We start from the raw sequence: 15,991 nt of genomic DNA on the forward strand, positions 1-15,991 counted from the left end.
AATACAAATAGAGTTGAAATCAACTTAAAAATACAGTTGACATTACAAGAAGAGGAGTAAAAATAGGGATTGTAATCTTTTGGTTTTACTTCAGTGTTACTATTCTGTAACTAAACGCTTGGTGCAAAACAAGCGTTGAGGGCCCTGCCTGAAGATTCATTCTCTTACTTCTTTTTCTCATATTATAAAGGACCAAACCAGACTTTAGGTTCATCCATGAACATTGGAGGAGTAAATTAAGACCTTAATGCAGTGGTTTGGAGACAAATGACTGACAAAAAGGATTCACAGATTTGCAAAACTGTGAGAGGTGTCAGAACTCCTTTCATCACACATTGATTAATTAAAAGAAAGATCCTCAAATGGATTATGGGACTTTTTTCTTTTTCTTTTTTTTTTTTTTTTGAAGGATTTGGGTGAGGAGGAGTAAGAGAAGAGCGTTAAGGTTAGTATAGGAGTGAGAGATGCCTTTCTTTTGAGAGCTGGCCGCTCTGCCCTGCTGAGTTGGAAAAAAGCCAAAATGAATATAGTGAATTTTGAAAACAATCACTCTGGTCAACGATAATAAGAGAGATTACTTTCAGTGCATTATATGCATAGCAATGTTGGTTTTAATTGTTACTTTGAATTCATTCTAGTTACTTGTAATGGTACATTGATTCAGCTTTTATTGAAACCAAGCATACGTACATTTCTTGTATTTTGGCTTAGCATCTTTCTACCCAGAGGGAACCTGAACTAAAAACTAATGTATTTTAAATATGAGATGTAAAAAGGAAAATGTAAAGAAATGATTCTGAGTTGGCACCTATTTCTGTATAAACATAGTATAGTTACTTGAATTCCATAAGAATTAAACTCGGATCTTTTAAAATGCATGCAAATTCTTGCAGAATATATATATGAAAAAGTCACTATAACGGTAGAGGCACTTCTGCTCCCTTGATAAATGGGACTCCTAGACCACACTTTATTGAGTCTCTGATTTTTAATAATTTGAATCCTGCAAGATTTAATTCTGCATAATTCTGGCTGAAATCAGCTTTTGATTGAGTTGTAATGGCTGTGTTATTGTAAATATCTCTGCATGCTAATGTTGTGCTGAAATTCAATAATATTTAGATGAAATTTCTAGCCTCGAGCAGTGTGGAAGCTGGTTTTAGAAAGCCTGAAAGTTTGTGTCAAAAAGTCATTTATTTTTGGGAGCCCATAACATGAAGTGTAATAAATGGTCATCCCAAGGTCCAATTTAAATGTATACAGTAGAATGGAAAACAGTTGATACAGTGCATTTTTCACACCCTTGAACTGCTGGATTGAAAAGTATTGAGTGAGCAGGATTTTGTAGCCTTAACTGATTTTGTACTGTAATCATCCTCAGTGAGGATAGTCAGTGACACCAGATGAGCAGGAATAAATCATGCTATCAGAATAGACAGCCCATAGTGTATTGTGCTTTACTGATGCTACACCAAAAATATTCGATCTCCAAAAAACCTATTCCATGTGTGGATTTTCGGTCACATTTCTTTGCTTGCTTCCTGGATTTGAAAACACTGCATGTGTGCAGAGTAAAATTTCTGTAGTTATTTAGATTTGCGTCTTTCGGTATTAATGCTTTCTTTCTGTATAATAATGGAAAACCTTACCTTTTGTAGGGGAAAAAAGGCAGACATTAAATTAATAACCAAGAGTGGTATTTTAAGATAAAAAAAAAAAAATTACTGAACATTAAAAATGATATATTTACAAGGGAAAGGGGGTAAGAAAAACATCTGAAAAACTTGTTGAAAAAAGAATGGAGATATAAAATGAAGTTCCAGAAAATCAGCATATATCACTCTTATCTCTGTACAGCCAGACTAGTTAGCTCAGATACCTGATTTCAAACTTTGTGTCCCATTATAAGCAAGCTCCAGATGTGCGCAGGTTGCCTGACTGAGGGATATGGGGACCTCTCTCATGGTTGGATAATCCTGCTGTACTGTGAGCATGAGGAATAAGATTTTTCTACCTCAGTTCAAAGTTTTGAGTTATAAAAAAATACATGGTGTGTATTATAATAAAGTTGCAACTTGAGGCTATTCCCTCTAGTCCTGTCACTTGTTATGCTGGAGAAGAGGACAACTCCCAGTCCTCCACATCCTCCTTTCAGTTAGTTAGTTATAGAGAGAAATAAGGTCTCCCCTGAGCCTCCTCTTCTCCAGACAGACCAATCCCAGCTCCCTCAGCTGCTCCTCATAGGGCCTGTGCTCCAGATCCCTCACCAGCTTCATTGCCCTTCTCTGGACACACTCCAGGGCCTCAATATATTTCTTGTAGTGAGGGGCCCAAAACTGAACGCAGCACTCGAGGTGCAGACTCACCAGCATACAGAGGTATGATCACTTCCCTGCTACTGCTAGCAACGCTGTTTCTGATATAAGCCAGGATGCCATTGTCCTTCTGTCTTCCTATTCTTCTCATTGTTTACATGAGAAATATTCCAGTTTAAGTGGTTGTGTGTCTTAGATATTTTTACAAAAAATATATATTTTGATGTATTCTAATTGACTGCTATTGCTCATCATTTCAACTAGAACTGCATTTTTTTTGTCCCCAGTTCTGTCATAATATATACTGCATATGCATCAATGCAACTTTGTCTAAAGAGATTTTGTCTTTTTAATATGTTCCAGCTTTGTTGGTTAGTTCACATTTTAGGCTCCTCAATCAAATACAGTGCATGCATGCATATGTTGCTTCTTGGCTTGTTACCCAGAAGAGCAAGTTATATCTACTAGTAAAACAAAGTAAAAAATTTCTAAGCAGATCCTTAGGGTTTAGAAACACAGCGTGATTCAGCAATAATATTGATAGTGTCCAAGGAAGTCAAACCTTGGATGGTTAAGGACATGCCTATCCTGAGATCACTGCCCTGACATAACCACATATCTTCACATTAGCTGCTTTGGCTGCTGCCAGCAATATAGCAACAGCAGCACGCAGCTTGGCATGGTCTCTTAAAATCTGCCTTGCAGACCTTCAGGCTATTAGCAGTGTTGAGGCTTGGCTAGGTAAAGTAGATTCACATGAATGGCTGTCAGAACAAGGACAGTAGTCCAGTTGTGGCCTTCAAATAACAGCTAGTTTCAGCCCAGGCTCCTTTACTGGATTAAAGACATCTTTCATGTATGACTAGTTAAAAGGCAAGCCCTTATCAACTACCACATCAGTTGATACTGTTGTCCTAACACTTGATTTGATTAAGACAAACCATAGAAAGTGATGAAATCCAAATGCATCTTCCTTATAATGGGTACAAATATCTCAGATTAAAACCATAATTAATATTGCAAGGCATGTCTCTCCTATCATTAAAAAATGTAACTGTTTACTTCTATATCTCAATACAGGAACAGCAATCAGGAGATATTCTGCTTCTGCAGTGGATCTCTATGGCACAGGAGAAAAGTCACTTTTATTTATGTAGCAGTCCTTGCATGGAAAAAAAAAGAAGTGGTGCTAAGAACTCCAGTAGACAGTGCTTACTGAGAAAGGTAATCTCCCTTTGCCTATTTAAATCCCCTTCCCTTCAGACCTCTGAGGTAAAATAAATTTTAATCGTCAACCTTGGCTGCTGGTTGGGGGTTTTCCAAGCCAGCCAATATCTAATTTCCTTCTTTTTGTCTGAAAGCAAAAGATGAGACTCTTCAAGACATTCTATTTCTCTTATTCCCTGTATCTGTTAGTCAGCCCTTGCTGATTATTTTTTGCTGTATCAAGCTACAGTATATTAAAAGTGCTCTCCTCTCAAATGAAATGTCTTACAATTTAAATCTCTCACTAGGAGTGTCAGCATTGCCATGGGACATCTCCATCCTCCCAAAGCAAACAAAATTGACACAGTTGATTTGGTGTATAAATGTCTTCAGCTTTATTAAATATGCATTAAAGTGCAACAGTCATAAATTACATGCACTCAGCCCACTCAGAACATAATGTGTACAGCTAAATAACTTTCTGACTGTACAACCTAAGCAATAAGGCCAACCTAAAGACTGACTGGAAGCTGAAAGTCAGTTCCCTAAAGTGGCTGCTATTGGAGTATCATTTTATCATGCTGTAAGCACCTCACCTCTCATGTGGTGTATATATGAGTAGAGGAGGGGGAGGAAAGGGAAAGTGAGATTTCTGTATTACTTTTACTTTAAATTATCTATTTCATTTGCTAGTGTGTGTATTCCTTGACATGAAAGGATGGGTGGTTTGATTCTTGGAGATTTCTGTCTGCTGCATGGAAGGAAAAAGCTCTCATAAGGAAATATTTGTTGCTGATTATGCTAGTGCTAATTTATACCTTGTTTTTATATATCAGTTTAAACCCCGAAGATGCCCAAGCCAAAAGCTGCATATATATACAGGGATCACTCCTTTTCTTTAAAAAATACTATTTTTGTTGCAGTACAGTATAGACTGTATGCACTTCTGCATCACCGAAGTGATTCTACAAATGAATGGATTCTCATTAAGAAACAAAAGGGACATCTTTTTAGAAAGACAGAATGTGATTATCTGCATTCCTGAAAACATACCCATAACACAGATAAGAAGTATCCTTGAATTTTTGACAGCTACATGTTCTCTAATCCTTTTTCAAATTTAACTTGATAACTGACTTTAATGAACTTTGGACCTCCTAATATCATAATTTTGCAAAGAGGATACGAAATATGTTGATAACAGCAGCCTAAACTTCTTCCTTCTTATAACTGACCAGTGTCAGTTCAGCTTACTTTCTTACTTTAGCATTGAATGTAATCTAAGCATCAGGTGGCCATGAGAGGAATCATACACTGGAATCTTCTTCCCAGCGTTCACTTGAGTTGTTTGTTGTTAACACAGTATTGAGCAGAGGAAAATTTTACGAAGTATGTTCAAAAAGTAATTCCTCCTGTGTTATGATGTTGGCCCACAAAAGCAGAGGCAGATGCTGGTGTTACAGCAGTAGAGGTTGAACCTTCCCATCAATATTCAGTTTCATTTCATTTTTGTGCAACAGATGGCAGCAAAGGGGTTGTCTGACAAAATAGTGTCTGACGTAGAAGTGCATGTGAAGAAAAAGTGTGCAACTGAATCCCTCCTTGTGGAAAAATGGCACCCAGTGACGTTCATTGACGCTTGATGAGCATATATGCAGACCAAACAATGGGTGTGAGAATAATGAGCTGATGGGTGGTGCATTTCAGCAGTGACAGTGGATCACCTCTGCTGGTGCAGATCTTGTGAGTGTGGCATGCAGGCTCTTGTTTATTGCTGACAAAAATGCATGACTAGTGGTGGTGACTGTGTTGAAAAATAGTATTTTGTAGCTGAGATTTTGCTCTATCAAATAGAATTTTTGTTCTCTTTGTTGTGGTTTCCATGGAAATAAATAGGAGGCATTACTTTCAGAGTGACCTGTGTATTTGCTTCTTTCTGCTTATTGTAACTGTAGTCTCCTTGGCCATCCTTAAAGTTAATGCAATTTTAAAAATTTTATTTAGAAATATTCCTTTTCTGTAAAAACTTTTCAAGCATTTATGAGAAATTAGCCTGTATTCTGAAAAGCAAGATATCAAGATACTAACTTTCTGACAGTATCTGTCATTTGTTTGTTTTATTTCCTGTTGATCAACTGCCGTAAGTCTCTTGGCTCTCATTCAGACATCTCCTGGCAACAGAGTCAACCAAATAAATTTTGTACAGGAAAAGATCTACTACAGAATCTTAAATCTGTCTTCATCATCTTGCTAACAATCTCCTGTGTGCTGCTCTGCACTTGGTTTATTTTCTCTGACTTGGCAAATTTGAAAGGAAAATCCTGGGATACATGTTATAACTAGGATCTTTCTTCTGTTTTAAGACCACCTTCAATATCTACTAATCTATTGTGTTGGAAAGGGTCATCTGAATAAATAGTATTCTTATTCTGTATGGACTAATTCCTTACTATTCTGGGTTCTGAAGTGTGATTCAGTGATAATGACAATACTTTCGTAAAATCTTTAGCTGACTTCAACAATGAGATGCCATTTTAGGTATCTCTGCAATATTCTTTATGTAATGGGCCAGGCTACCGTCTCTGTATCTGTTTTTTCAAACAAAGTGAAGCACATCTTTATCTTCATGACACTTAATAAGTGGTAGTAATCCTAATTCTTCTGCAGGAGATAACAAAAGCTTTAATTGTGAGCACATTTTTCAAAACTTTTGCATCTCCCAACATGGATATTCTCTGAAAAAAAAGTTCTCTGCGCAATAGAAAAAATAATGAAATCAAGAAAAATATTCTCTCTGACTCATGTCTGTTTTCAAATCCTTTCATTGCCAGCATTCTGATTTCAACTGTTCAGATCACAGGAGTCTGTAACTAACTGAAGAAGTCATCCAGTAAGATGTGGATGTTCTCAAAGAGATGACCCAAAAAGAGTTTATAACCATGCTAATTAAAGGTAATTTCCTAATGTGGATCATTGAACTCTATGTAAACTAATATACTGTAGTCGAGGGCTGGCTATCAGTTATAGAAAATCCTAATCAGTGCTCAAGTGGAGTTTTTCTGCCAGAAGCCTCATAGTGATGCACTAAATGAATTCAAAGAGGATGTAAAGGATTTGTGGCAGAACCTCCAAATTTAGACATCTCATGTTCATGTGATAGCCACTACTGTCAGCAGTGGCCTGACATCAGAAAGTCAGAAGATGTTAATATCCTCTGAGAGTAGTAAGGTTGGCAGCTGTGGGTTGTACTTTGTTGTTGTTTTCAAGTATGTGCCTCGTGGCAGGAAGCAGACTATTATTTGACTAAAACGTTTCATCTATGTGAACCACTGACCTGACCATTACTTTGTTCATCACAAAGAAAAGTTTCTATCAGGCTACCTCAGCTGAGGTTGGCAACCTTCTGACCATAGTTTTGTCCTGAAAACTGTGACAGAGAGGAAAGATGACTTTCTTTGTATGCAAGAATGTATAACTCATGTTGCATTAACTATATGAAAATAAAGCATACTTCCTACACTACTATTAGGATTGTCTTCTAGAAATAAAAAACATTTTTCCCCTTTTCTTACAGTAGAATTATAATTTACATGGCGTGTTTCAGACAATTTGTATTCCCAAATATGGCAGAAGGTCAACTTATTCTTCTAGAGAAGTTACAAACTAGTTTGATGTATGGTGTAGGAGATCAAGAATTTAGGAAGGAGAAATGCGTACATTCAGGCTATTAGGTAAAGCCTGACTATGATTTTGATCCCAGAAAAAAATGAAAATTTATTGCTCCTACATATCATAAGTTGTTAGTCAACTAGACGGAATGGAAAAGTGTAAAATTTTATAATTGATTATTTCAGTTTTGTAACTTGGATGTGCATGAAGGAGGCCCTGAAGAGTTTAGCTGCATACTTGTTTCCACTTTTAGCATCATTATTAATGATGTGGAAGTGTGCAGATCATTCAAACTGGTGAAATTTGCAGAGATAGAGTGGCAGATTACTGATGAAATATGTGTCAGGTGGAAAAATAACCACATGTTAAAATTACTACAAGTTACCTTTCAGTGGCCAAGGACAGTGTTGCATATCTAGGAAAAAGAAATGTGAGATAAAACAGTGATCTGGGCTCTCTAGTCTAAGAAATAACTCCAGAAATAATTCATTGGTGAATATGCTGATGTGTTCATGATCTTAATGCAAAGCTGTGGCCCATAAGGTTGATGGGATCTGTACATGCCATTAAAGATGACTTTATTTAGGAATAAAGAAATTGTATCAAATACGTAATTTATCTAAAGTAATAAATTCTGAAAGGATGTGTCCATTCCTAAAACCCACAACTGAATGTAACATTGAAATATGGAGAGCTTGAGAAAAAACACGCTACAGTAATGTTTCTTCCATAACCTGTCAGCTAGATCTAGAATAAAAATGTTAATGACTGAATTCCAATAGTTGGAAGAGGACAGGAGAAGGCAAGGAACTGAATGCTCTTTTGCAGCGAGAACAATTAATCATTGAATGGCTTTCACCGTGGAAGATACTAAATCAAGAAGGAGTTTTTTTTTTGCCAAAAAATGATCTGTGAATCTAGATTGGGGGTGTTTAGCTAAAGTTAAATGTATTATTAGAAAAGGTAATTTTTGTACATTGGAAATAGTCTGAAGCAAAGTTGATAACCAGGAACAGCATTACCGAATGGCCTTTGCAGCTGATCATTTTCTGTACTTGCATGTATTAAATCATGCTTTTAGTCTACAATCCTAAAGCAAGTCACATATCATTAATGAAACATTGAAGCCTCTGATCACAAACGCATGGTAATTTCCGCTTGCGTAGGTCTTCCATGGCATTGATGTATCAAGAGTGAAATAACATGGAACTCATCGGGCAGCTCACGTGCTTAAATTTCCAGAATACCTGAATGAATAGATGAATAAAAATTCATTGTGAATATTAATTATATAATGACTTAAAAGAACACAGAGATGGTGAGCACACGAAGTGTCAGATTTGTGTTGTAACTTGGATAAGATTTCTGGGTCTTACCTAAGAAGCACCAGGTTGTTGATATCATCTGCATTGAAGTTGCACGCTGAAGTGTTATAGGACCTAAACACCTTCACTTTCCTGTCCTGAATCCCATTAAAGTTGATGGAATTTAAGCATTTCCTGCAGTTATTAATCCCTCTTGTTCCTCAGTGTAACGTGCTTAAAAAAAGCAATTGTGCTTAAAGAAAAACTTCAGCGCCATTTTAAAATAAGGATTCATTTTTGCCACAACAGATTCTAATTTTCAACTCCTTTCTCAGCTTGGTTCTTGAGTTTAGTCCTTCACATATATTCACTGAGTACTATACAGTTCTGCTTAACAGGGATTAATATGAGTTGGTTTTCTTTTGATCAACAAAAGAAGATTTGGACATTTTTCTGTGCTATTTTGAGAGAAGCAAGTCCTTGTGCTGCCCCTCTACAAATGTTTCCCGTGAATAAGAATACTGTTTTTTCACCAAGGCTTCCATGTTTCTATTCCTTAAAAACATAATTTAATGTTTGTGTGTTATCATACAAAATGTGTTATGTGCAGCATCTTGTTTCCACAAAACCCCTGTGGAGACAATAATAAGATATAAAGTTGCAATTACATGTATTATGAGATCGATTAGACTAGCTAGGAATGCATATCTGCATTTAAAGCAGCTCAACATCATTTTCAGTGCCCTTGATAATAAAATTTCTATTTATCTTTAGCCTTTTTCATCGATTTCAGTGTACCTGATCATTTAGGGTATCGTGTTCAAAAGTGTACTAAGAAAATGTGTCTCAGTATAATAAAATCTTTGTAGGACAAGGGGCTTCTCAGCTGATGCCACAAGTCAGGCCCGTGAACACAAGTTAAATCCACCTTCTCCACTTGTGCAGGAAGTAAGCTACAGGTGTGTTCTGTGTTTGTAATATTTTCTATTTTATTTGCTGCTTGTAGTACTCCTTGACTCTGCTTTTTGTGGGCTGGTTTTAATTTCAGTTAAGTGTTTGCTTAGAGAAGCTAAAAGAATCAGTGGTGTCTCTTGCACTGTAGCTTGCCAGAAAGTCATAATTCAGATATTTGTTGTACAGCTACTGCAAACAGTTGCCTGGTCTGTGTTTATATTCCACGCTGAACATGGGGTGACCACCATATAGGTATATTTTCTGTGCATAACTTTTTTTTTGGTGGTGATGTTGTTGGCTTTGAAATCAACAAACCTGCTGCAGAGGAAAGATTCTGATTTAATATCTGGTATTTGTGTTGTGTGTTTTCTCCTAGGCGCTCAGCTTTTGGGCATTCTGAGTGCTTAGATCCTCACTGCTGTGGTTTCATAAAAATAAAAATAAAAAATTAATCTGAAAGTTTAAAAATTATGTAGAGAATACATTAAGTACTTGGCTTGACAGAGTTCAATAAGAAAGATCTATTCCTTAGCTTGTGGGGTTTTTTTATTTTGTTTTGTTTTTATTATATTTTGTAGACTTTTTTTTTCTGTTTTGATATAAGCAAGAATCAGAGTCACCTATTTTAAAACAGCTGTGGAGCTGATGTAACATGTTGAATATAGGTCTAAAATGTATTTGAGTATGTCTGGATATCTTCCTGATATTATTTCCACCTGACAGACCATATCATTAAATTTGGGGAGCTCAGATTTTTCATCACTAAAGGGGGGTCAAAAACATCTGCATTGATAAAGTGCTTTGGGATTTTTTGGTGTAGTGTCTATAAAGATAGACAAGTAGTTATTGCCATAATGTGATCTTGAAACAAGTTGTATCTTTGCCTCACACTCTCTCTCAAGTAGTCATTTTGGGTGCTTTTGATTTGCTAGGTACTACGTGCGACTGTTTTGTTTTTAATAAGATATTTTTTTATTTTTAATAATTTCTCAAAGTTACTATATATCCAAAACACAGGATCAAAACTGTACTAGTAAAACAAATATCTACACTGTACGAAGGCTTTGGTAGCTGCATGTATACAATTTGCAACAGAATATTTTATTATTTGGAGCTTGATAAATGATCAGATATTAACAAAAAATATTTCCCTGTGTGGAAAAAATAGGGTAAAATGAATGTTTTATCTGAATGAATTTTTTCCTTAGCAATTGCTCTTGTAACATAAATGACGCATCAGTTCCAGTTTGTGACAAACAGGTAAGTTAATCTGGCACAAATATTCAAAAGGTCTTAAAGAGCACACCCAAGAATATAATAATTTTATTTTCTTAAGCATCACAACTGCAAGGATAGGCTTCTGGTCAGATCATGTATATGACTGTCAAGAGACAGTCTTTTTAATTAGCCGCACAGGACACAAGATATGCCATAAAGGCTATATGATTATTTTACCAGATTGAACAGATACTTTCTTATTGGGTGAGTGGTTAAGTGTTTGGTTTCCCAGAGCAGCATAGAATACTGTTTGAACGAGAAGTTTTACAGTCATTATTAACTTATCTGCCATATGTAACTGAGTCTAGAGCTATTAGTCCAACAGAATTGCAACAATCTTGTTATTGATTTAACGAATGGAGACATTTGAGTGGCTTTTATAAAGTCACACTGGAAAAGCAGAATCTTCTTTATAACAGGTAGCGTGGAAGTATCAGATGTAAATTGAAAATGCAATCTAGCACGTGAGTCAAAATATTTCCTAAAAAGAATGGAAGGACAGGAATCTAAAAGTCACATACTGAGTAAGTAATATAACATTCATTTACGCATTCCTACGATCAGTTTTTGTTCTACCCTGCTGAAGGGCTCAATTTAATTTATAGTAAAGTAGTTATTCCCAACCTACGCTTGTAGTGAGGTCAAATTGAACTCTCTTGTGCATCCTGATCTCCTATAGAGGGTTTCATGATAAATGAAGCATATATTTCTAATTGGAATCAATAAAACAAAACACTCAACCTGTCCCTGCATTATTGAACTGCATGTAATTGCTTTTAAAATACTGTTGTGAAACCAGTGTCTTAACATGATTTGGGGTTTAATCAAAATCATTATTACAGCAAATTTTTATGGTAATGTCTCATTTACTCCACATTTTGAGACGTAGTGGCATGGTATAGGACTGAAGGTTACGTAACCAGGATCCTCAGGGTCCTGCTTTTGTCTCTGCCACCAGTTTTCAGTGTGTCCAGGAAGGTTGTTGCCCTCATATTACAGGTCAGTGAAATATGAAACTTCCTTAACAGTTGCTTTGAGTTCTGCCAGCATGCCATGTATTACACTAACATCTATCTACATCCTGTGATACTATTCATTATAACTTGGAATGATTAATTATAGATTAATAGCTTTCTTAAGAAAGCTGTATGTGAATATGCTGAGGTCCAAAGGAAGGCTAACACAGAAAGGTAAAGATATTTTATGTTTGTTTCTAAAGAAAGATTTCTAAAGATCATGCTGAAAGTCTGTCCTGAGGCTGAATGAGATCTGGTAGGATTTCTGGATGGCTCTGCTTTGGCAACCAGAGATAGACAGATGTGACAGTTCATGAGTGTAATAACTTGTAGCTTTTTCTTAACCAAATGGAGTTTGAGCTTCTTGTTTCCAACCAGGAAATACTTCTAACGTAAGAAGTTGATGGCATTCATTTTAGGTAAGTTTTATATGGATGTAAATAGCAAACTAACTTCCACTGTTCTTCCAGTAGTTTTTTTTTTCCCACATGTGTTCTGGGTCTCCCTATTGTAGCAAATTCTCAATGGAGGGATAGTTCACAATCGTACCATAACATGATTAATCATATATCAATATGTTAATCATTTATAGAAGATGTAGTCATAAGATATAATCATGTATGGAAGGACAGTTCATTTCCGAACACATCTACCATCTTGTGAGCAGTCATCAAACCATATGGGCTTTGTTACTGAGGAACGAATGGAGTTTCAACGCTTTTGTCTGTGCTCTGGTACTATCTTGTGATTCTTTTTTTTTTTTTTTTTAAAGACAGCTGATGGATCCCATAGTGTCGGTGGTGAAGTTAGTCTCCTTCCCCTGGCCGTAAGAACATCATCCATCAGTGCTGTCAAAGCTACCATCCTGCTCCATGTTTGATATGTGAGATATGTGAAGTGTTCACACCTCGTAGTTTGCCAGTAAATGACAATAGACATCAGTTTGTATCTCACGAGTTTGAAACTTTCATGAAGATGAATGGAGTGTGTCACATCAAATAAGCTCAGTGCCCTCCACTACTGTATTGGGATACTTTCAGTGCTCCCCCAGCATGGAGTGCATTTCACCCATATCGAACATAGCTATTGAAATAACATAGCTAATTTAGACAAAACATTCATGATTAAAAGAACATATTGGTATCATTTACTGCAGGCTTGTTTGCTTTCTCTGGGTATTTATAATCTTTAATCAAGTGTAATATTAATATTGATATATACTTTCTATATCCCTATGTCTACAAATTTCATGTTGGTTACCTCTTCAAAAACATAAAAGACTGTATTGAGTTCATTTTCTTTTGTGTGAGTGCTTTCCGGTTTTATTTTTTAATTTTTCCATTATCAGATTTTGGTCAATTTTGTGTTAATTCAGTGTACTGGAAGTGAACACCAAGAAGCTTAAACAGTAGAACTAGCAGGACTATACCGACATACACAGAAATCTGTTGCTTTTATAAAAAGCTCTTTAATTCAGTGTAGTTTACCTCTGTTGTAACAGTTTACCTCTGTTGTAGCAGAGACTACAATGTCAGGGTGACCAAAAATAATGATTTTTTTTAAAAATGTTATTATTGATTAACCTAGGTTTTCTACATATATGTATACATAGGAAGGCTGGGACTGCATGTGATAATTGTGTCCCCATGTTCTGTTAGTGCTTTCCGGGATAGGTTTTCTGCAATTCCTTATTTTTAAAGCAAGAACACTAGTCAACACTGAGACCTACACCGAGAACTGAAAACCATTTGGCTGCTAGCATAAACTGAACGAAAGTGTTTTCCTCGCATATCATGGAGAGCTTGCTAGCAACTCCTTTTCATTCGGAGTCTATCACCCTTTTTCATAATGGATTGTGAGAATATTTTAAGCATAGATTATATCTGCACATTTTCTATTTCCTTCTGGGGTATATCTTGCCTTCCACAAAGTATAGCTAAAAACTTGCCCTTCTGGTTTTGCTAACCCTGTTTTGTCTCACACTTGAAATTATATTATAAACTCTATGTGGCAGGGCCTATTCCTTTTTACTCTAGTGTGAAGTGCATAGTATAATTTCATGTACTGTAAAGCTAATGGTAAAAGTTTTTTTTTAAAAGCCTTTTGGTTATATGCAGTTCTGTGGATGGCTGTGATACTGATTTCCATGGCTTAAAAGAACGGTCTATGTGACACATTCTCAATTCAAATGATCCTAGAAGTAAGTTTTTCTGGCCAGTAAAGCAAGCTGAAGGAAGGTAGAACTGTAAAGAGGCGTTTTTAATGCAAATAATAGCAAGAAGAGTTTTGAATTATGATAGGGATACCTTGCCATGACCAAAGGAAGTCTGCAGCAGAGTGAGGAACAGAGCTCAGCTTTTCTAGATTTCAACCTAGCCATCTTGTTCCTCATTCACAGTTTTAAGTTTTGTATAATGAAGCAGAAAAAGGTCTGAGAAATTTCACTTTTTAAATCCTTTGATCTTCTGATTAAGACACTTCTCCAAATTACATTTATTATTGTTTTACTGAAAGAAGGAATTTTGTATGGCTTTTTTTTGTATCTTTATGCAAGAGGAAACAAAGAACGCTGCTGTCATGCAAAATCATGCTAGTGTTCATGAGTTTATTAGCAGTGTCAAGACTTCTTCGTTCAGTTTCTAACTTTGTGTGGAAATGCAGTTTTGTAACTGTGCAGAGGATCGCCAAACACATAGCATTGAGATGTAGCTTGGCTAAGTGCGTGCATCTTGGGTCTGCTCTGTTAAAAACCTGGGGTTTGATTTCTGCTGCACCACAAATGACAGCTCCTGAGTTAATCCATCTGCAAAATATGGCAAATGATACTTGTCTCTTTCTTAATGAGGCCTTGCTGCATAATAAGGGTTATGTAGTGCATAGAATTATTAACATCAGATGAAGAGCTGCAGCTAGAGCTTGTGGCTCACTGCCCATCATATTTTTGCTAGGCCAAAGAGTGCTTTACGGAAGTAATTTACTTGTATATTCTGGAGCTGTGTATGAGTTTTTGCAAGGCTTAGAGTATAATGGATCTGATTAACATATCAGGAGTGCTATAGAGCTGTGGACATAGCCCAGTGCAGTTAAGAGCTCAGTGTGCTGGGAAGAAAAACTCAGTGGAGTTGGCATGTCAGGAGCTGTCGGGTTCAAGAACTCGTACTACACATTTAGTTTCTTCATGGGAATGACTGAGTGGTTCCAGCTGAAGCTCCTGGGAGAACAGAGAAGAGGTAACTCTGAGGTAGAAAGTATAGATGATTGTAGCCCAAAGTATTAATGTTTAGCAAAATTAAAAGTAGAATTCTGTAACTAAATATTAATGGCTACCTATTGAAATGGCTTACCCTTGGCTCTTACTATGTGGATTCTTCATAGGCAAAATAGCCATAGCTGCCGAGGAGATTCTTTCAGTGTAAGGAATGCTGGAAAAAAATATAGTTAATAAGGCCTATGTTGCATCTGAGATTGTGGAAGGATGGTTGATTTGGGTAAGTATGATTTGTAAGGATAATATGGTGACAGAAGTCCCTTGCTAATGTTAATTGTCAGAATTTTGTTGAAGCTGATTTAGATACAACTTACATGCAGTCTGAGGAAGGAGTCCCATGGGTTCAAGTTGAAATCTGATCTCTGAGGTGGATAGAAAGTTGGGGCACCTCCCCTTGGTTTCCCAACATTGTTGATAGTTTGAGGAAACTTGGCAAAAGTTAATCCTTTATCCATGGAAAGTATAGAATAAGGCTCGTTTTATCTGCTCCCTTTCTTCTTTATGAAACAGTAAATCGTTGTCTAGCCCTTCCTGAATTAGTAGGGTTAAGGAGCATTTAACTAGTGAGCTTTTGGTATAGTTGTATCTGTGCAAACATGTTGCATGTACTTTGTTTTCACTGAAGTTATCAGTAAAACACCACATGCTTAAGGTGCTAATACAGTATGGCAGAGTTAAGTATATCATAGAGGGAAGAGGAAAGTTAAAGGACTGTCATATGTAAGCTATTAGGATAATTATATTTTTAAGTGGTGCCTTAAATTGGTTGCTTGAACTGTGATTCCAGCTTGCGTAGAAGAAACACTATAAAATAATTTATATGAAGGCCTCAACCTTTTGTTTAAGTCATCAGCACATAAAGCTTTTTAAGTTTGTTTTTTTTATTGTTGTAGTCCCATAATCTATGAGACACACTTGGTCATGAAGTAGCTTGTTATTAAAATATAATATCATGTTCATCTGTGATTATTGTTTTAATTC

At 36.2% G+C, this 15,991-nt stretch overlaps 1 long non-coding RNA gene across 1 annotated transcript in view; it reads left to right on the forward strand.

The window, feature by feature from the left end:
- Nucleotides 1–15,991, forward strand: part of LOC110401888 — a 129,572-nt gene that overhangs the window by 25,264 nt on the left and 88,317 nt on the right. The window contains exon 2 of the long non-coding RNA XR_002440669.1: nt 3,396–3,539. This is a non-coding gene — a long non-coding RNA (uncharacterized LOC110401888). The remainder of the gene's footprint in view (nt 1–3,395; nt 3,540–15,991) is intronic.

The sequence above is a fragment of the Numida meleagris genome, chromosome 6 (genome assembly GCF_002078875.1).
Source record: "Numida meleagris isolate 19003 breed g44 Domestic line chromosome 6, NumMel1.0, whole genome shotgun sequence".
In the NCBI taxonomy this organism is placed as follows: domain Eukaryota; kingdom Metazoa; phylum Chordata; class Aves; order Galliformes; family Numididae; genus Numida; species Numida meleagris.